Source organism: Heptranchias perlo, chromosome 9 (assembly GCF_035084215.1).
Source record: "Heptranchias perlo isolate sHepPer1 chromosome 9, sHepPer1.hap1, whole genome shotgun sequence".
In the NCBI taxonomy this organism is placed as follows: domain Eukaryota; kingdom Metazoa; phylum Chordata; class Chondrichthyes; order Hexanchiformes; family Hexanchidae; genus Heptranchias; species Heptranchias perlo.
Genome location: NC_090333.1, coordinates 3,098,685 through 3,119,518, shown reverse-complemented (window position 1 = coordinate 3,119,518; position 20,834 = coordinate 3,098,685). Strand labels below are relative to the sequence as shown.

The following is a 20,834-nucleotide window of genomic DNA, read 5'->3' as shown; positions in this document are numbered from 1 at the left end:
ATTAAACTCACCTCAATTGTCTGATTTCAAAAGTTTCCTTTCTTTTATTTTAACCTGCTACTTCTTTGTCTGTTATCCATCTGCTTTTTGATTGCTTTTTCCCTGTTCCCTATCGGTCATAGAATCAAACAGCACAGAAGGAGGCCATTGGGCTGACGCTTTGAAAGATCTATCCAATTAGTCCCACTCCCTGCTAATTCCCCGTAGCCCTGCAAATTTTTCCTTTTGAAGTCTACATCCACTTTCTGCTTTTCCCTCTGCTCTTTTTCTCCGTCTCCCCCCGTTCCCTTTATAATCATGACGTTTGCTTCCATTTCCCCCTGTGACACTGTGCAGTCCGTGTGTACAGGTCTCTGTGTCTGTGCTTCAAGCAATGTTTGTCTCTCTCACTGTCTCTGTCTGTGGTAGTCACTGTACCTCAGCCTGTTTTTACTACGTTAATTACTTTGCGTCAGTATTTACAGTGGAGGAAGAGGATAGCATGCTGGACATCCCAAGGAAACTAATTTTGAATCAGGGATGGGGACTCATTATAATTAACGTGAGCACATTAACAGTAATGAAGAAAATAATGGCACTAAAGAGTGACAAATGCCCAGGATTTCCATCCCAGGGTTTTGCAGGAAGTAGGTGAGGACACTGCAGATGCCCGAACTATAATCGTCCATAGTTCTCTCAATTCAGGAACCATTCCTTTAGAATGGAAATTTGCACATCACTCCGCGATTCAAGAATGGTGAGAGGGGGAAACCAGGAAATTATAGACCAGTTAACCTAACATCTGTTGTCGGGAAATTACTCGAGTCTATAATCAAGGATAGAGTGACTGAACATCTTGAAAATTTTCAGCTGATCAGAGAGAGCCAGCATGGATTTGTAAAGGGTAGGTCATGGCTAATGAACCTGGTTGAATTTTTTGAAGAGGTGATTAAAGTAGCGGACAGGGGAATGTCTATGGATGTTGTTTATATGGACTTCGAGAAGGCATTCAATAAAGTCCCTCATAAGAGATTGTTAGATAAAGTTGAAGCTCATGGAACGGAGGGCAAATTATTGACCTGGTTAGGAAATTGGCTGAGCAGCAGGAGGCAGACAGTAGGGGTAATGGGCAGGAACTCCAATTGGCAGGATGTGACTAGTGGTGTCCCACAGGGATCTGCGTTGGAGCCTCAACTATTCACTGTATTTATTAACGACTTAGATGACGGCATAGAGTGTCACATATCCAAGTTTGCCGATGACACAAAAGATAGGCAGCATTGTAAGCAGTGTAGATGGAAGCATAAAATGACATATTAACAGATAAAGTGAATGAAATCCATTTGCCACAGTTTTGACCAATGTAAGCAAGTGTGAGGTCATCCACTGTGGACCTAAAAAGGATAGATCAGAATACATTGAATTTCTTCCTGCACTGCATCCAGATTCTTGGGGCTAATTCCTCCCACTGCCTCTGGAGGGCCTCTTGCCCTGATATGGGATGCCCCACCTTCTGTCCATCTCTTGCACCAAGGTCTCTAGTGCATCATCAGAGAACCTTGGTGTTCGCTCTTTCCCAGCTGCAGCCATTCTTCCAAATATCAGAGCCCAGGAATCACTTCTCTCACCACTTTCTGCAGCCACAGTGCACCTCCCTTTTAAGAGGTGCAGGCTGCCTTTAAGTAGTGCCAGTCACTCCCGATATTGGGGCCCCCTGCTCATGCGTGCAGCCAATGAAAAGTGCAGGTAGCGCTGATTGCACACAGCAATCATAAATCATCAGGTGGCACGAATGTTACGTGCTGCCTGCATCGCAAACAACAGGCGAAGGTTAATCATCTACCGCGATCCCAGCACCTGTTTTCAGGAGTTAACAAATTTAACCCAAGAGTTTAAAGATAGAGAGACACTTGCACTGTCCTACAATATACTTTCATTACTTGTACAGGCATCACTTGTCATTTAAATCTTTCTGTGCTGTAAGATTCTATGATTCCATCAGCAAAAATCCACATTCAAAACATCAGTAAAAATCCACAGAGCAAGAGGTCTCCCACACACCATCCTCCAATACACTTTCATTACCTGTGCAGCAAGACAGAGATCAAGAGTAATACTCACCAACCTGCCTGCAGCAGCACATACCAGGAGTAAGAGAGAGAGGGGCCAGTGCATCTGCCTCCCCTGATGTAGCAGAAGCTTGTCAGTCAAAAGTCCTCTCCTCCCAGTCCAAAGCCCCCAACCTACCAGGTAACTGCTTTCTCTGTCTCAAACCCAGCCCCCTTCTGTGGAAGGGTCCAAGATAAATCTGTCTGTGAGGGGGGAGGGCCTTCTGTCTTGGTACAGTGACCCAGGTGGTTCCTTCCTGGGCCTGTGTGAGGTCAGACCTCCTGCTGGGAGCCAGGAATAAGGCCTACTACCTGTGGAAGCCAGGGCCCTGTTAACCATTGTGCACAGAGTAAGTGAGCTGAAACTGAGGGGAGCCCTCACTCACCTCCAAAGCTCCATTGCTCACTGGAGCATTAATGAAAGGAAGGATCTTCCTTTCATTACAATCACCTCAATTGTCTCATTTCAATGTTCCTTGCTTTATTTTAACCTGCTGCTTCTTTGTCTGTTACCCGTCTGCTTTTTGGTTGCTCTTTCCCTGTTCCCCATCTGTTATAGAATCAGAATCAAACAGCACAGAAGGAGCCCATTGGGCCCATCGTGCCTGTGCCGGCTCTTTGAAAGAGCTGTCCAATTAGTCCCACTCCCCAGCTAATCCCCCGTAGCCAAATTTTTCCTTTTGAAGAAAACATCCACTTTCTGCTTTTCCCTCTGCTCTTGTCTCTCCATCTCCCCCCGTTCCCTTTGTGTCCGCAGGGTCACGATGTACAAATCTCCAGAGAAAGGGGGGAAAGGCGTGCCCAACGTGGCCCTCATCCTGATGGCCACCTTTGTGTGCGGCTGCATCAAGCTGTGCATAGACCCTCGGTACGCAAACACAAAGTGTCACTACGTGCTGAGGTTCTACCTGTCCCCGGTGTTGAGAAGGATGGGCCTGGCCACGCTGCCACGGAATGCTCCGTCCAGTTGGACCGTTCCGCCCCACCTGTCCTTCGTGGAAAGGTTTGTGCAGGAAAACACCTTTGACCACAAGGCGATCAGCAAGTGGTCCGCACGTAACGTCCTCGAGACCCTGCGGGAAAAGGAGATGGTGGATCCTGTCGGTTGGTTCCCCGAGCAGACTGTCAATGTCATTTGGCAGAACGCCTCATCGCCAGAGCTTTCAAACAAGCACCAAGACCGAGCTTGGCTGGTGGTGAGAAGGGCCCTTCCCGTCAGATCCTTCATGCACTCCCGGGCTCTCAGCGCCACCGCGCGCTGCCCCAGAGGAGGCTGCGGTGGAGACGAGACCGTCACCCATCTCCTTATGGAGTGTGCCTTTGCAAAGAAGGTCTGGAGAGATGCAGTGGTATCTGTCCAGGTTCGTCCCGAGCAGTTCCGTAACACAGGTTTCTGTGCTCTACGGGCTGTTCCCGGGGACGCACACTGAGACGGACATCAGCTGCTGCTGGAAGACCATCAACTCGGTGAAAGACGCCCTTTGGTCTGCCCGAAACTTGCTGGTCTTCCAGCACAAGGAGCTGTCCTCGACCGAGTGTTGCAGACTGGCACATTCCAAGGTCCAGGACTACGTGCTGAGGGACGCACTGAGGATGGGTGCGGCCGCCGCAAAGGCTCTGTGGGGAAAGGCAACCGTTTAGAGCCTTCCCGCCATTGTAAACCGAGGGGCTGCAATCAGGGAAAAACCCCCTCGGGCAGAATGTAAAATTCAAATTGCTGAGATGTACCTGTAATGAATCTGAAATGAATCTGAAATCAATAATCTGTGTTGAGTATGATGCAATGAGACACCCTAGAGTGTCATGAACTGTAATAATGTCCAATGTGTTCATTGTACTGCACTTAACGTAACCTGCAAATTATATAATCTGTATTGTGTACGTTTGGAATGTGATATGACAACTGTTTTGTATGTACTGCTGCAAATTTTATGAATAAAGTATATTTTTTGAAAAAAAATCTGTTCTTATCAGTTTAATATCTGATACGTCCCCTATCTGGGGACCATATATTAAATTGATTTTTGGAACAGGGAGATGGAATAGGGGCTTGCTCCGTCCACTCCACGCATCGACCCAGTATTGCAGTGTCTCTGGGAACGGTGCACCTCCCTGTGGGGAGATATTCAAAAGGAAAAACAGCTCTTTCCCAGTGTCTCTCTACGTGTGTATGGATTATTACTCAGAATAAAGCTGATATATTGCACTTACTTTCTCAGCTCATTGCTATTCTTTTCTTCTCCTGGGCTGAGTGCCCCTCGCTCCCTCGCAGCGATATAATTCAAACTGCAAAATACCTTGACGTCGTTGACTTTAAACGAGCAGGGTCTGCGTGTCTTTGTGCGTACAAATGAAAACTGCGAGATTAAAGTGTGCGTGCTCCTGAACTCTCTGTCTGTCTGTCAAGGAGAGGAAAAGGCGGTGGTGGTGAGGGTGGAGCATCGCGCTCAGGAAAGGAGACTTTCTTTGATGGTGCCAATTAATCCGCACCAGAAAGTCGCTCCCCCCGACCGGGATTCGAACCCAGGTCTCAACGAGTTTGAAAGGTTGCGTCCTGTCAGAATTCTGGGAATTCCTCCTTTTCCGAGTATGTAAAACTGTGGCCATTGACCAAAATCCTAAGATGGAAGGATAGGTGAGACGTCACCAGTCTCTGTTTCAATGCAAAACCTACAGCAGGTGGTCAATGATCAGCACTAATTCGAGAGGCAGTCGGTCATTGAGAGAGGCAACTGCTCCAGACATGGCGGAGCCATGCCTCGGTTCTGATGCAAAACCAATCGACAGCGAGGACGTGGGGTGAAAAGGGAGCCTTGTGTGGCAAGTGCTCGACGATCGGAATGAATTCGAAGAACAATGGCCCATCGAGAGAAGCAATTGCAACATGATGAGAGACCATCAAAAACCATTAAAGACTCTTAACGACTTTGTAAGAACTGCTAAACAGACATGGAAGGGCCTCATTTAACAACGAAAACTATTGTAAGAGAGGGGTATATAAGTGGAAGCTCGAAACCCCTCTCTCTCTTGTTTGCTCTCTTGCGTTTGGTCTCTTGTTTTTTGCTCTTGTTTGCTGTCTCTGGTTCTTGCTCTCTTGCTTCTGAGCTCTTATCCCTTTTCCAGCTCTATCTCTCTTTCTCTCTCTCTTTGTTCCTGCTCGCTCTTTTTTTTTCACCCGAGCTCTCCAGGGAGACGAGCAGCTTCCAGTGAAACCAATGTGAGAGAACCGATCAGCCAGACCGAAGAGTGCAAAGGAATGGTGAGCCCCAACCATACGTGTGTGTGTGTGATAGGTGTCTCCAGGGTCCCCACCAGCCTCTTAGTTTAGCGGGATAAGGTACTGTCGTGGGTGTGTGTAACTCAATGTACTGTGCAGGACCGTTTTTATCGTTATTTTCTTCGTGTTGATGGAATAATAAAAGCAACATTCCAATTAAATTCAAACACCGAGTTTGTGTGTTCTCTGTGCTATTCGGCTACGTGATCCATCACCGGGTGCGTTAGCAAAAGTCCTGTCTTCCTGAACCCCCGGTCCGTGAGGTATAAGTGTTCCTTGGCTAGACCGGGGACCAGATATCTGCACCGATCAATAGGGTGAGAACAACCCCAAAGCACCCTACAGTCCTAACCACTAGACCTGCCTCAACCTCCCTGAGGAACCTGCACATGAGGCTGAGAACATGCACGCCGGCCCCAATGGCAGCACCGACCAGCAGGGAGCTGTCCGTCCGGTCCTTCCCTTTCACAGGCTTTTGGCCCTCGATTAAACGGCAAAGGTGTTCAGAAGGAAGGACGGGAGGGTGGGAAATCAGTGGAATGTCACACCTCCGACCCAGAAAACAGGTCTCCTGGTCAAAGCAGTCCTGCCCCGCCCTGCCATTAACGTGACAATGGACAGGGCCCAGCAGCTTCAGACACATCTTTCTTTCAATCTGCAAGTTCCTTTTAAAAAGCTTTCCTTCCACAGCAGCCTCTGGGTGAGAGAGAGAGAGAGAGAGAGAGAGACTCACTGACTGACACAACGTACACACACATACACACACACACACACACACACAACACCGCCTCCCATCCGATTGGTGGACTACTGGATCGAAAATCAAACTTTTAGTTTCAATGCAGGGGAGAGCCCGAACGCAGTCCCCCACTACCACAAATTTTGCAGTTAAGTATCCCGCATTTGGGGACATCGCAGGCGTCAGCGCACCCCGTGTGCAATGGGCTAGCCTCATCCTGGGAGATCCACCTTCAGGATCACAGATTCTCCCCTGCCAGGTAAGTATGCCTTATGTCTCCACACAGTGCCACTTGACAGCATTCACTGCCTCTTCACTCACAATGTGCTAATGCTCAGAGATTAATTTTGCTCCTGTATTGTAACATGTATCCGATAACATACTCAGAGAAAATACTGCAGCGATGCAGTGGTCTTTCCCCATGGCCCTGTCAATTTTTTTCCAAGTCAAGTATTTATCCAATTCCCTTTTGAAAGTTACAATTGAATCTGCTTCATCCACCCTTTCAGGCAGTGTATTCCAGATCATTACAACTGGCTGCATAAAAAAATGTTTCCTCATGTCGCCTCTGGTTCTTTTGCCAATCATTTTATCTCTGTACCCACTCGTGACTGACCCTTCTGCCTCTGGAAACAGTTTCTCATATTTACTCTGTCAAAACCGTTCATGATATTGAGCACCTCTAACAAATCTCCCCTTCGCCTTCTCTGCTCCAAGGAGAACAACCCAAGCTTCTTCAGTCTCTCCACATCACTGAAGTCCCTCATCCCTGGTTCCATTCTAGTAAATCTCTTTTGAACCCTAAGGCCTTTCCATCCTTCCTGAAGTGCGGTGCCCAGAATTGAACACAATACTCCAGTTGAGGCCTAACCAGTGTTTTATAAAGGTTTAACTTAACTTCCTTGCTTTTGTACTCTATGCTCTTAATAAAGCATATGGGATCCTGGACTTGATTAAGAGCCTTCTCAACTTGTCCTGTCACCTTCAAAGGTTAATGTATATACACCCCCAGTTCTCTCTGTTCCTGCACCCCCTTTAAAATTGTACCATTTAGTTTATATTGCCTCTCCTTATTCTTCTTACCAAAATGCATCACTTCACACTTCTCTGCAGTAAATTTCACTGCCATGTGTCTGCCCATTTCACCAGTCTGTCTACGTCCCCCTGAAGTCTGTTACTATCCTCCACATTGTTTACTACTTTTCCGAGTTTTGTGTCATCTGCAAACTTTGAAATTATACCCTCCAGATCCAAGTCCAGGTCACTAATATATATTAAAAATAGCAGTGGTCCGAATACTGACCCCTGGGGAACACCACTCTATACTTCCCTCCAGTCTGAAAAATAACCGGTCACCAGTACTCTCTGCTTTCTATCCCATAGCCAAGTTTATATCCATGCTGCCACTGTCGTTTTAATCGCAATGGGGTAGAAATTTGCTAACAAGTCTATTATGCGGTACTTTATCAATTGCCTTTTGAAAGTCCATAAACACAATATCAACCCTCTCCGTTATTTCATCAAAGAACTCAATCAAGTTAGTCAAACTCGATTTTCCTTTAACAAATCCATGCTGACTTTCATTTATTAGCCCAGACTCTTCCAAGTGCCAATTTATTTTGTCTGGATTTTTGCCTCAAAGTTTCCTCACCACCGATGTTGGGCTGACTGCCTGGAATTGCCGGGTTTATACCTCGCCCCTTTTTTGAACAGGGGTGTAACATTTGCAATCCTCCAGCACCATCCCCGTATCGAAGGAGGATTAGAAGATTGTGGCCAGAGCCTCTGTAATTTCTACCCTTACTTCCCTCAGTAACCTGGATTGCATCCCATCTGGACCAGGTGACTTTTCTACTTTGAGCCCTGCCAATCTTTTAAGTATCTCCTCTTTATCTATTTTTATCCTGTCCAACATCACTACCACCTCCTCCTTTACTGGTACAATGGCAGCATCCTCTTCTCTAGTGAAGACCGATGCAAAGTATTCATTTAGTACCTCAGCCATATCCTCTGCCTGCACAAGAAGATCTCCTTTGACTACCCTTTTACTATTCGTGTGTTTATGAAAGACTTTTGGGTTCCCTTTTATATTAGCCTCTAATCTATTCTCATCCTCTCTCTTTGCCCCTATTATTCCCTTTATTTTAAACAAGGTCTCCACTGTACTTCCATTATTCAGCCTGGTTCTCTACTGTATTATGAACCTTACATTCATCATAAGCCTCCTTTTTATGTTTCATTTTAATCTCGATATCTTTAGTCATTCAGGGAGCTCTAGCTTTGTAACGCCCTTTTCCCCTCATTGGGATGTGTCCACTCTGCACTCAAACAGACTTCTCCTTACTGGCCTCCCATCGTTCAATTACCGTTTTGCCTGCCGATTTTTGATTCCACTCCACCTGGGCATGATCTCTTTTAACTGACTGAAATTTGCCCTTCTCCAGTTAAGCATTTTCACATTTGATTGTTCCTTGTTCTTTTCCATTACTATTCTAAACCTAATGACATTATGATCACTGTTCCCCAAATGCTCCCCCACTGAAACATGCTCTCCCTGCCCCACTTCATTCCCCAGAACTAGGTCCAGCACTGTTTCCTTCCTGGTTGGGCTGGAAACACACTGTTCCAGAAAGCTCTCTGGAACACATTTCAGGAATTCCTCCCCCTCTTTGCCCTTTATACTGTTACTATCCCAATCTATATTAGGATAATTGAAGTCCCCCATTATTACTGCCCTATAGTTCTTGCATCTTTCTGTAATTTGCCTGCAAATGTTCTCCTCTCTCTCCTCCCCACTATTTGGTGGCCTGTAGTATACACCCAGTAACATAATAGTTCCTCTATTGTCCCTTAATTCTAACCAAATAGATTCTGTCTTTGACCCCTCAACAACATCATCCCTTTCCAGTGCTATAACAGTTTCTTTGATCAACACTGCTAGTCCCCCCTCCTTTCTATCCTTCCCTCTTTCTCCTGAATACCTTGTAGCCAGGAATATTAAGTACGTAATCCTCCCCTTCTTTGAGCCAGGTCTCTGTTATTGCCACTATATCATTGTCCCATGTGGCGACTTGAACCTGCAGCTCACCAACCTTATTTACCACACTACGTGAATTTACGCAAATGCACTCCAATCTTTTTTCTGATTCGTTCATGGAATGTGGGTGTTGCTGGTGGTGGTGAGCCGCCTTCTTGAACCGCTGCAGTCCGTGTGATGAAGGTACTCCCACAATCTCATCTTAAACTGCCTCGCATTTTCCCCCTGACTGATCCCTATTTCTGAACTATTCTTTAATCTAGTGCTACGTGTCCCTCCCAGTCCTCTGAGCATCTTGTTTCGCCCCTCAAGTATTTCCTCCTGGTGTCCATTCCCCTGCCAAATTAGTTTTCACCATAAGACCATCGAGATAGGAGCAGGAGTAGGCCATTCGGCCCCTCGAGCCGGCTCCACCATTTAATGAGACCATGCCTGATCTGATTTTTACCTCAACTCCACTTTCCCGCCCTTTCCCCATATCCTTTGACTCCCTTGCTGATTAAAAATTTGTCTGACTCAGCCTTGAATGTATTCAATGACTCAGCCTCCACAGCTTTTTGGGGTAAAGAATTCCAAAGATTCACGATCCTCTGGGAGAAGAAATTCCACTTCATTTCAGTCTAAACCGGTCACCCCTTATTCTGAGACTATGCCCCCTGGTTTTAGATTCCCCCATGAGGGGTAACATCCTCTCAGCATCTACCCTATCGAGTCCCCTCAGAATCTTGTATGTTTCAAGAAGATCTCCTCTCATTCTTCTGAATTCCAATGAGTATAGACCCAGCCTGTTCAATTTTTCCTCATAAGACAACCCTTCCATACCCGGAATCAACCTCGTGACCCTTCTCTGAACTGCCTCCAATGCAAGTATGTCCTTCATTAAATAAGGGCACCAGAACTGTACGCAGTACTCCAGGTGTGGTCTCACCAGCACCCTGTACAGTTGTAGCATGACTTCCCTGCTTTTATACTCCATCCCCCGAGAAATAAAGGCCAATAGTCCGTTTGCCTTCCGGATTACCTGCTGCACCTGTATGTTGACTTTTTGTGTGTCATGTACGAGGACACCCAGATCCCACTGTACCGCAGCATTTTGTAGTATTTCTCCATTCAAATAATATTTTGCTTTTTTATTTTTCCTCCCAAAGTGGATGACTTCACATTTTCCCACATTATATTCCAATTATATTATATTAACCCTCCCCCACAGCACTAGTTAACCTCCCCATGAGGACACTGGTCCCAGTTCTGTTGAGGTGTCACCCGTCCATCTTGAACAGATCCCTCCTACAGAACTGGTCCCAATGCCCCAGGAACCTGAAGCCCTCTCTCCTGCACCATTGCTCCAGCCACGCATTAACTTGTCTTTTCCTACTATTCCTGCACTCACCAGCACGAGACACTGGGAGTAATCCAGAAATTACTATCTTTGAGGTCCTGCTTTTTAACTTCCTCCCTAGCTCCTGAAACGCTGCAGAACCTCAACCCCTTTCCTTCCTATGTCATTGGTTCCCACATAGACCACGACTTCTGGCTGTTCCCCTGCCCCCCCTCAAAATGTTCCGCACCCTCTCAGTGATGTCCTTTACCCTGGCACCAGGGAGGCAACACACCATGTGGGACTCACGTCGCCGGTTGCAGAAATGCCTGTCTATCCCCCGGACTTTCGAATCCTCTATAACAGCTGCATTTCTTGTGCCCCCCCTCCCCCCGACCCTGTGCAGCCGAGTCTCCCACGGTGCCGTGGATTTGCTCCAGACTGCACTCCCCCATGGTGTCAACACCCTCACTGGGACTCAACACTGAATACCAATTTGTGAGTGCCACACTCCCAGGGGACTCCTGCACGGCCTGCCTGTTCCTTCTTGTCTGTCCGGTGGACACCCACTCCCTCTCCACCTGAACTCTCTGCAGCTGGGGGGTGACCACCTCCTGAAACGTGCGATCCACAAAACTCTCAGCTTCCCGCATTCACTGTAGTGACGCCAGCCGCCCCTCAAACTCAGAAGCCCTGAGCTTGAACTCCAGCAGATGGCGGCACTTCCTGTACATGTGGTTTTCCAGGACACAAAGTGCGTTCTGGAGTTCCCACATGGCACAGGATGTGCATGGGACGGGCCCCAGCTGTCCTGCCATGGAAACTGTTTCTTTAGCTTTAAGGCACTTTACTGTTTATCTGACAGTAAAACACGAACCAACCACTAAAAAACACTAACCAATGAACTAAATACTTACTGACCTGCCCTCGGCGCGCCTCCTTGCCTTGTTTTGATTCCTCCTGCGTCTCCCTTTATGCTCCGCTCAGTCAACATCTGCAGTTCTTGGGTTTAAATCACTTAGCACCTCCTTCCCCCTCTGCACCTAATTCCCACATGCACCAAATTCCCAGTTGAATGTGTTCACTCCGTTCGAGGCTCACTCTCTGTCTTTCCCAAACTCTGTGCTCAATCTCCACACTCACATCATCAGTAAATCTCCACACTCACATCAGTGAAAATCCACATTCATCAGTAAAAATACAGAGCAAGGAGTCTCGCACACACCATCCTACAATATACTTTCATTATCTGTGCAGCGAGATCAGAGTTTAAACACACTAATACTCACCAACCCGCCTGCAATAGCACATCCCAGGATTTTTATTGAACTCTCTTATTCTCCATTTGTACCACACAGAACAGTGCAGATCCCTTCTCCTCAGGGCACTGCATCACCTGTTATTTAAATCCTCCTGTCCTATAAGATTCTACGATTCCATCAGTCAAAATCCACACACACATCTCCGGTCAAGATCCACAGAGCAAGGAATCTCGCACACACTCAATCACTGTTAGAGCAAGGAGTCCCGCACGCACCATCCTACAATACACTTTCATTACCTGTACAGTGAGACAGAGACCAAGAGTTTAAACATGCTTACACTCACCAGTCCGTCTTCAATAACACATCCCAGGAGAAAGAGTGAGAGAGAGAGGGGTCAGTGCACCTACCTGCCCTGATGTAACAGAAGCTTGTCAGTCAAAAGTCCTCTCCTCCCAGTCCAAAGCCCCTATCCTACCAGCTAACTGCTTTCTCTGTCTCAAACAGCCCCCTGCTGTGGAAAGGTCCAAGTTGAGTCTGTCTGTGAGGGGGGAGGGCATTTTGTCTTGGTGCAGTGACCCAGATTGTTCCTTCCCGGGGCTGTGTGAGGTGAGACCTCCTGCTGGGAGCCAGGTCCAAGGTCTGCTACCTGGAGAGGACAGAGCTCTTTTCACCATTGTGTGCAGACAGGCAGTGAGCAAATGAACTGAACGGAGCCCTCAATCACCTGCAAAGCTCCTTTGCTCACACCTTCCTTTCATTAAACTCACCTCAATTGTCTGATTTCAAAAGTTTCCTTTCTTTTATTTTAACCTGCTACTTCTTTGTCTGTTATCCATCTGCTTTTTGATTGCTTTTTCCCTGTTCCCTATCGGTCATAGAATCAAACAGCACAGAAGGAGGCCATTGGGCTGACTCTTTGAAAGATCTATCCAATTAGTCCCACTCCCTGCTAATTCCCTGTAGCCCTGCAAATTTTTCCTTTCGAAGTATACATCCACTTTCTGCTTTTCCCTCTGCTCTTTTTCTCCGTCTCCCCCCGTTCCCTTTATAATCACGACGTTTGCTTCCATTTCCCCCTGTGACACTGTGCAGTCCGTGTGTACAGGTCTCTGTGTCTGTGCTTCAAGCAATGTTTGTCTCTCTCACTGTCTCTGTCTGTGGTAGTCACTGTACCTCAGCCTGTTTTTACTACGTTAATTACTTTGCGTCAGTATTTACAGTAGAGGAAGAGGATAGCATGCTGGACATCCCAAGGAAACTAATTTTGAATCAGGGATGGGGACTCACTGTAATCATAAATCATCAGGTGGCACGAATGTTACGTGCTGCCTGCATCGCAAACAACAGGCGAAGGTTAATCACCTACTGCGATCCCAGCACCTGTTTTCAGGAGTTAACAAATTTAACCCAAGAGTTTAAAGATAGAGAGACACTTGCACTGTCCTACAATATACTTTCATTGCTTGTACAGGCATCACTTGTCATTTAAATCCTTCTGTGCTGTAAGGTTCTATGATTCCATCAGCAAAAATCCACATTCAAAACATCAGTAAAAATCCACAGAGCAAGAGGTCTCCCACACACCATCCTCCAATACACTTTCATTACCTGTGCAGCAAGACAGAGATCAAGAGTAATACTCACCAACCTGCCGACAGTAGCACATCCCAGGAGTAAGAGAGAGAGGGGCCAGTGCATCTGCCTCCCCTGATGGAGCAGAAACTTGTCAGTCAAAAGTCTTCTCCTCCCAGTCCAAAGCCCCCAACCTACCAGGTAACTGCTTTCTCTGTCTCAAACCCAGCCCCCTTCTGTGGAAGGGTCCAAGGTGAGTCTGTCTGTGAGGGGGAGGGCCTTCTGTCTTGGTGCAGTGACCCAGGTGGTTCCTTCCTGGGCCTGTCTGAGGTCAGACCTCCTGCTGGGAGCCAGGAATAAGGCCTACTACCTGTGGAGGCCAGGGCCCTGTTAACCATTGTGCACAGAGTCAGTGAGCTGAAACTGAGGGGAGCCCTCACTCACCTCCAAAGCTCCATTGCTCACTGGAGCATTAATGAAAAGAAGGATCTTCCTTTCATTACAATCACCTCAATTGTCTCATTTCAATGTTCCTTGCTTTATTTTAACCTGCTGCTTCTTTGTCTGTTACCCGTCTGCTTTTTGGTTGCTCTTTCCCTGTTCCCCATCTGTTATAGAATCAGAATCAAACAGCACAGAAGGAGCCCATTGGGCCCATCGAGCCGGTGCCGGCTCTTTGAAAGAGCTGTCCAATTAGTCCCACTCCCCAGCTAATTCACCGTAGACAAATTTTTCCTTTGAAGTATCCATCCACTTTCTGCTTTTCCCTCTGCTCTTGTCTCTCCATCTCCCCCTGTTCCCTTTGTATTATAGTAGATACAGCACAGGAGGTGGCCATTCAGCCCCTCGTGCCTGTGCTGTCTCTTTGAAAGAACTATCCAATTAATCCCACTCCCTCTGCTCTTTCCCCACAGCCCTGTAAGTTATTTCCCTTCAAGTATTTATCTAATTCTCTGTTGAAAGTTACTATTGAATCTGCTTCCACCACCCTTTCAGGCAGTGCATTCCAGATCATTACAACTCACTGCATTAAAAAATGTTTCCTCTCGTCACCTCTGGCTCTTCTGCTGATTCATTTTGTCCCGGATTGTTGTCCCTAAAAGTTTCCCCACCACCGACGTTAGGCTGACTGCAATTGCCGGGTTTATCCCTCTCCCTTTTTTGAACAGGGGTATAACATTTGCAATCCTCCAGTCCTCCGGCACCATCCCCATATCTAAAGGAGGATTGGAAGATTGTGGCCAGACCCAACGCAATTTCCACCCTTACTTCCCTCAATCACCTCGGATGCATCCCATCTGGACCGGGTGATTTTTCTACTTTGAGCATTGCCAATCTTTTAAGCACCTCCTCCTCCTGTAATCCTGACATCCCCAGCCATTTCCCATTGTGACATCAATAGAACCATGGAAAAGATACAGCACAGAAGGGGCCATTCGGCCCATCGTGTCCGCACCGGCTCGAAGAACAACCAGGTGCCCATTCTAATCCCACCTTCCAGCATCCGGTCTGTCGCCCTGCAGCTTACAGCACTTTAGGTGCAGGTCCAGGTACTTTTTAAAAGAGTTGAGGGTCCCTGCCTCTACCACCAATTCGGGCAGTGAATTCCATACACCCACCACCCTCTGGGTAAAAACATTTTTCCTCATGTCCCCTCTAATCCTTCCGCCAATCATCTTAAATCAATGTCCTCTCGTTCTTGAACTCTCCGCTAGGGGAAACAGGTACTTCCTGTCTACTCTATCTAGGCCCCACATAATTTTGTACACCTCAATCAAGTCTCCCCTCAGCCTCCTCTGCTCCAAGGAAAACAACCCCAGCCTATCCAATCTCTCCTCATAGCTGCAATTTTCAAGCCCTGACAACATTCTTGTAATACTTCTTTGCACTCTCTCCACAGCAATTACATCCTTCCTGTAATGTGGTGACCAGAACTGCGCTCAATACTCCAGCTGTGGCCTTACCAGCATTTTATACAGTTCCATCATTACATCCCTGCTTTTTATTCTATACCTCGGCTAATAATGGAGAGCATTCCATATGCCTTCTTCACAACCTTATCTACCTGTACTGCCACCTTCAGGGACCTGTGCACACGCACTCCAAGATCTCTCACTTCCTCTCCCCCTCTCAATATATTCCCGTTTACTGCGTGTTCCCGTTTACTGTTTGCCCTCCCTAAGTGCATTACCTCACACTTCTCCGGGTTGAACTCCATTTGCCACTTTTCCGCCCATTCCACCAAACCATTGATATTTTCTTGGAGTCTACAGCTATCCTCTTCACTATCAACTACACGGCCAATTTTTGTGTCGTCTGCAAATTTGCCAATCATGCCCCTTACATTCAAGTCCAAATCATTAATATATACCACAAACAGCAAGGGACCCAACACTGAGCCCTGTGGCACACCACTGGAAACGGATTTCCATTCACAAAGACATCTGTGTGCAGAAGTCCTCTGCACTTGAAGCATGTGCTTCAAGCATTGTTTGTCTCGCTCTCGCTGTCCGTCTGTGGGAGTCACTGTGCCTCAACCTGTTTTTACTGAACACTTTCATTTTCTACATGTATCACACAGAACAGTGCAGATCCGTTCACTGCACTGCATCACCCCTCATTTAAACAGGTGGAATGGTCAGGACCTTGATCAAACTCTTCCCTTTCTGTGTCTTTATATTTACCAATACACAACTGGATCTATCTCCCTCTGTATCACTCACACCTTTATCTATCTCTCTCTGTTGGTGTCTGTTTCAATTACTGTACTGAGTCACACCTTTATCTATCTCCCTCTATCACCTCCTGCACTCAGTCTCACCGTGATCTGTCGCCCCTCTTGGTGTCTCCATGTATCACTCACTGTACTGAGTCTCACTTTTAACTACCTCCCTCTGTTGGATTCTCTTTGTATCACTCACTATACTGAGTCTCACTTTGAACTAACTCCCTCTGTTGGTTTGTCTCTATTACTCACTGTACTCAGTCACACGTTATCCCCCTCTGCTGGTGTCTCTCTGTCGTACTGTACTGAGTCTCACCTTGATTGATCTCCCTCTGTCAGTGTCTATCACATGGGGACATGGAAGCTGAACGTGAAACTGTTGACCCCGGGAAACATTGAGGAACTGACGAGGGATTACAAAGGTTGGAGAACCGTAAAGCCCCTCTTTGACTCCCCAGTGCACTGGTGGGAAGCCATCAAGGCGAACATCAAGAGGTTCTTCATCCTCAAAGGTGTTCAGAAGGCGAGAGAGAGGCAGAGGGAAACGTCCCGACTCCAGAAAAGCATGCAGAATCTTCTGCTGCAGTCGATGGGGATCGATGTCGGGGAGGAACTCAGAGAGGTGAAGGACCAGCAAGCCTCGCTCTTTGCCTCCGAGGCCTCCAAGATCATCTTCCGGTCCAGAGTCCGCTCCGTGGAGCAGGACGAGACTTGCTCGCGCTTCTTCTTCCAAAAGGTGCACAGAGAGAGCTCTGTGATCAGCAGCCTGAAGGAAGAGAACGGCTCAGTCACGTCCTCGCAGCCCGACATACTGAGGATCTGCAAATCCTTTTATGCCGGACTGTACAACGCGAAGCCCACAGACAGCGCGGCCTCCCACTCCTTCTTGTCGTCTATCACGGAGGTTCTAGACGACAGCAAGCGGGAGAGTCTGGATCACCCGCTAACTCTGGACGAACTGACAAAGGCCGTCCGTTCCTTCGCGAAGAGTAAGACTCCCGGAAGCGACGGCTTACCGATGGAGTTGTACTCCGCTCTGTGGGACTGGATAGGCCCAGACCTGCTGGAAGTGTACGGGGGTATGCTCCTGGCAGGCAGCATGTCAGACTCCATGAGGAAAGGCATCATCACCCTCATCTACAAGCAGAAGGGGGAGAGGGAAGAAATCAAAAATTGGCGACCCATCTCACTACTTAACGTGGACTACAAAATTCTGTCCAAGGTCATCGCCAATCGTGTCAAGTCAGCCCTGGAGGTGGTGATCCACCCCGATCAGACCTGCGCCGTACCCGGCAGGAAGATCTCTGATAGCCTGGCGCTACTCAGGGATACGATTGCCTACGTACAGGACAGGGGGGTGAACACCTGCCTGATCAGCCTGGACCAGGAGAAGGCCTTTGACAGAATATCCCACACGTAGGACCAAGAGAAGGACGACGTAGACATAGAAATACGGCAGGGGGACTGTGATATACTCGAACATATTAACATCGAGCGGGAGGAGGTATTGGCGGTTTTAGCAGGCCTAAAAATGGATAAATCCCCAGGCCCTGACGAAATGTATCCCAGGCTACTGTGTGAGGCAAAGGAGGAGATTGCGGGGGCTCTAACACATATATTCAGAACCTCTCTGGCCACAGGGGATGTGCCAGAGGACTGGAGAACCGCTAATGTAGTACCATTATTCAAGAAGGGGAGTAGGGAAAAACCGGGGAACTACAGGCCAGTGAGCCTAACATCAGTGGTAGGAAAATTATTGGAAAAAATTCTGAAGGACAAAATTAGTCTCCACTTGGAGAAGCAAGGATTAATCAGGGATCGTCAACATGGCTTTGTCAAGGGAAGATCATGTCTGACTAATTTGATTGAATTTTTTGAGGGGGTGACCAGGCGTGTGGATGAGGGTAACGCAGTGGATGTGGTATACATGGATTTCAGTAAGGCCTTCGATAAAGTCCCGCACAGGAGACTGGTCAAGAAGGTACGAGCCCATGGAGTCCAGGGTGCCTTGGCACTTTGGATACAAAACTGGCAAGGCAGAGGGTGATGGTCGAAGGTTGTTTTTGTGACTGGAAGCCTGTGGCCAGTGGGGTACCACAGGGATCTGTGCTGGGTCCCTTACTGTTTGTGGTCTACATTAACGACTTGGATATGAATGTAAAAGGTATGATCAGTAAGTTCGCTGATGATACAAAAATTGGTAGGGTGGTAAATAGCGAGGAGGATAGCCTCAGTCTGCAGGACGATATAGATGGGTTGGTCAGATGGGCGGAACAGTGGCAAATGGAATTTAACCCGGAAAAGTGCGAGGTGATGCACTTTGGAGGGACTAACAAGGCAAGGGAATACACAATGAATGGGAGGACCCTAGGCAAGACAGAGGGTCAGAGGGATCTTGGTGTGCAAGTTCACAGATCCCTGAAGGCGGCGGAACAGGTAGATAAGGTGGTAAAGAAGGCATATGGGATACTTGCCTTTATTAGCCGAGGCATAGAATATAAGAGCAAGGAGGTTATGATGGAGCTGTATAAAACACTGGTTCGGCCACAGCTGGAGTACTGTGTGCAGTTCTGGTCGCCACACTACAGGAAGGATGTGATCGCTTTGGAGAGGGTGCAGAGGAGATTCACCAGGATGTTACCAGGGCTGGAGCGCTTCAGCTATGAAGAGAGACTGGGAAGATTGGGTTTGTTTTCCTTGGAGCAGAGGAGGCTGAGGGGGGACATGATTGAGGTGTACAAAATTATGAGGGGCACAGATAGGATGGATACTAAGGAGCTTTTTCCCTTCGTTGAGGGTTCTATAACAAGGGGGCATAGATTCAAGGTAAAAGGCGGGAGGTTTAGAGGGGATTTGAGAAAGAACTTTTTCACCCAAAGAGTGGTTGGAGTCTGGAACTCACTGCCTGAGAGGGTTGTGGAGGCAGGAACCCTCACAACATTCAAGAAGCATTTGGATGAGCACTTGAAATGCCATAGCATACAAGGCTACGGACCAAATGCTGGAATATGGGATTAGATTAGACTGGGCTGATGGCCGGCGCGGACACAAGGGCCGAAGGGCCTCTATCCGTGCTGTATAACTCGATGACTCGATGACTCTATGACTCTACATGATGGACGTGCTCTCCAAAATGGGGTTTGGGGAGGGAATCCGCAATTGGATCCAACTGCTCTACACAAACATCAGTAGCGCAGTTTCAATCAACGGGTGGGAATCAGAAAGCTTTCCGATCAAATCTGGAGTCAGGCAGGGCTGTCCTCTCTCCTCCGTCTTGTTCGTGTGTTGCATCGAACCCTTTGCCGAGTCCATCAGGAGGGATGCGGGCATAAGAGGGGTGACGATCCCAGGCAGCGGAGGCACTCAGGTCAAGGCCTACCTGCACATGGATGACGTCGCCGTCTTTTGCTCGGATCAGCTGTCGGTCCGCAGATTGATGAGCATCTGTTCGAACTGGCCTTGGGGGCCAGGGTAAATCGTAGCAAGAGCGAGGCCATATTCTTTGGGAACTGGACCGACCGATCCTTTGTCCCCTTCACCGTCAGGTCGGATTACCTGAAGGTGCTGGGGATCTGGTTCGGGGGGGCCGGGGCGTGCACCAAAAACTGGGAGGAGCGTATCTCCAAGGTTAAGCAGAAACTGGGACTGTGGGATCAACGATCCCTCTCAATCGTGGGCAAGAACCTGGTCATCAGGTGCGAGGTGCTCTCGGTGTTGCTGTACGTGGCGCAGGTCTGGCCCATACCTCGCTCCTGCGCCGCGACAGTCACCCGAGCCATCTTCCACTTTGTCTGGAGATCAAAAATGGACCGTGTCCGCAGGGTCACGATGTACAAATCTCCAGAGAAAGGGGGGAAAGGCGTGCCCAACGTGGCCCTCATCCTGATGGCCACCTTTGTGTGCGGCTGCATCAAGCTGTGCATAGACCCTCAGTACGCAAACACAAAGTGTCACTACGTGCTGAGGTTCTACCTGTCCCCGGTGTTGAGAAGGATGGGCCTGGCCACGCTGCCACGGAACGCTCCGTCCAGTTGGACCGTTCCGCCCCACCTGTCCTTCGTGGAAAGGTTTGTGCAGGAAAACACTTTTGACCACAAGGCGATCAGCAAGTGGTCCGCACGTAACGTCCTCGAGACCCTGCAGGAAAAGGAGATGGTGGATCCTGTCGGTTGGTTCCCCGAGCAGACTGTCAATGTCATTTGGCAGAACGCCTCATCGCCAGAGCTTTCAAACAAGCACCAAGACCTAGCTTGGCTGGTGGTGAGAAGGGCCCTTCCCGTCAGATCCTTCATGCACTCCCGGACTCTCAGCGCCACCGCGCGCTGTCCCAGAGGAGGCTGCGGTGGAGACGAGACCGTCACCCATCTCCTTATGGAATGTGCCTTTGCAAAGAAGGTCTGGAGAGAGATGCAGTGGTATCTGTCCAGGTTCGTCCCGAGCAGTTCCGTAACACAGGTTTCTGTGCTCTACGGGCTGTTCCCGGGGACGCACACTGAGACGGACATCAGCTGCTGCTGGAAGACCATCAACTCGGTGAAAGACGCCCTTTGGTCTGCCCGAAACTTGCTGGTCTTCCAGCACAAGGAGCTGTCCTTGACCGAGTGTTGCAGACTGGCACATTCCAAGGTCCAGGACTACGTGCTGAGGGACGCACTGAGGATGGGTGCGGCCGCCGCAAAGGCTCTGTGGGGAAAGGCAACCGTTTGGAGCCTTCCCGCCATTGTAAACCGAGGGGCTGCAATCAGGGAAAACCCCCTCGGGCAGAATGTAAAATTCAAATTGATGTAATGAACCTGTAAAGAATCTGTAACGTA

At 48.3% G+C, this 20,834-nt stretch overlaps 1 non-coding gene and 1 pseudogene across 1 annotated transcript; one reads left to right on the top strand and one right to left on the bottom strand.

The window, feature by feature from the left end:
• The first annotated feature begins 4,029 nt into the window (after positions 1 to 4,029).
• Positions 4,030 to 4,200, top strand: LOC137325800 (U2 spliceosomal RNA; annotated as a pseudogene).
• A 2,006-nt stretch (positions 4,201 to 6,206) lies between these two features.
• LOC137326070 (U1 spliceosomal RNA) lies at positions 6,207 to 6,370 on the bottom strand. Its single transcript, XR_010964087.1, has one exon. It is a non-coding gene; the product is annotated as a U1 spliceosomal RNA (small nuclear RNA).
• Positions 6,371 to 20,834: the final 14,464 nt, after the last annotated feature.